We start from the raw sequence: 1,781 nt of genomic DNA, 5'->3' as shown, positions 1-1,781 counted from the left end.
ATTTTCTTTTTTTTGAGATGGATGGAGTCTCGCTTTGTCACCCAGGTTGGAGTGCAATGGTATGATCTCTGCTCACTGCAACCTCTGCCTCCCGGATTCAAGCAATTATCCTGCCTCAGCTCCTGAGAAGCTGGGATTACAGGCACCCACCATCACCCCTGGCTTACTTTTGTATTTTTAGTAAAGGCGGGGTTTCACCATGTTGGCCAAGCTGGTTTCAAACTCCTGACCTCAAATGACCCGCCCTCCTCGGCCTCCCAAAATGCTGGGATTATAGGTGTGAGCCATCGCACCCGGCCTACATACTAAAATATTTACAGATGAAATTATATGGTGTCTGAGGTTTGCTTTCAAATAATCTAGGGGAAAGAAGACAGGGAAGAGTTAGGAGTACAGGTAGATTAAGGCTGTCTGAGAGTTGATCATTGTAAAGAGGGTGAGTATTCATCATACTCTTCTATTTTTATATTTGTTGCAAACTTTCATAATAAAGAGGTTTGGTGGTGGTGGTTGTTGTTTTGTTTTGTTTTTTAAGACAGAGTTTCATTCTGTCACCCAGGCTAGAGTGTAGTGTCGTGATCTTGACTCTCCACAACCTCTGCCTCCTGGGCTCAAGTGATCCTCCCCCCTTAGCTTCCCCAGTAGCTGGGATTTATAGGCACCAAGTCACCATACCTGGCTACTTTTTGTATTTTTGTAGAGACAAGGTTTCGCCATGTGGCCCAGGGTGGTCTCCATCTCCTGGGCTCAAGGGATCTATCTGCCTTGGCCTCTCAAAGTGCTGGGATTACAGGGTGAGCCACCACGCTCAACCCATAAAAAGGTTTTAAATATGATAAATTTAAAAACATAAATGTTTATATCCCTTGATCCCTGGTTCCTCATTTAGCAATCTATCCTACAGAAATACTCAAACACAGGCCAGGCTGCAGTGGCTCACACCTATAATCCCAGCACTTGGGGAGGCCGAGGTGGGTGGATCATTTGAGCCCAGGAGTTCAAGACCAGCCTGGGCAACATGGTAAAACCCCGTCTATACAAAAATGCAAAAATTAACCAGGCACTGTGGTGTGCAACCAGCTACTCAGGAGGCTGAGGTAGGAGGATCACTTGAGCCTAGGATTTTGAGGCTGCAGTGAACTGTGATCACACCACTGCACTCCAGCCTGAGGGACAGAATGAAAGCCCGTTTCAAAAAAAAAAAAAACATATGCACACATGGATGTATAAAGATGTTTCCTTTGACATGGTCTGTAATAGTAAATAACTGGAAACTAGATTCATGTCCAACAATGGAGGAATGGTTAAAATTAACTGTAATTCATTCAACTGCGTATTTTTATGACCTACCACCCCCAACTTAGAGTCGGTTAATAAAGGATAATGTTAATAAAAGTTAGAAGATACTACCTGTAAGGACACCGAATGACATTCCAAGGAGGAAATCTTGAACTGAACAGAGGTCTGACAGGACACTGAGGGAAGGTGGCATGGTGCAATACCAAGCCCCTAAAAGGGGAGTAAATAATCTACTTGGAAATCTTATGGATAACTATGCCAGCAATCCCGATGACTCAGAACAGGAGAGTGCTGACAAACGCAGGGTGATGTCACCATTTCCTGCCTCAGGAAGTCGGCTAGAAGGGGAGGAGAGGCCTGTGGCAGGTAAAGATCAAAGGTCTGGAAGCGTTGTTCTCTCCCTTTATTCCTGCCTCTCTGTAGGTATAATCACCAGCAATGCACTTATTCCCTTCTCACAGTCCGCTTGTCTTACTTGGCTT

This window comes from Macaca mulatta, chromosome 17 (genome assembly GCF_049350105.2).
Source record: "Macaca mulatta isolate MMU2019108-1 chromosome 17, T2T-MMU8v2.0, whole genome shotgun sequence".
In the NCBI taxonomy this organism is placed as follows: Eukaryota; Metazoa; Chordata; class Mammalia; order Primates; family Cercopithecidae; genus Macaca; species Macaca mulatta.
The sequence above is the reverse complement of the archived record's forward strand: the minus strand, read 5'-3'. Positions refer to the sequence as shown.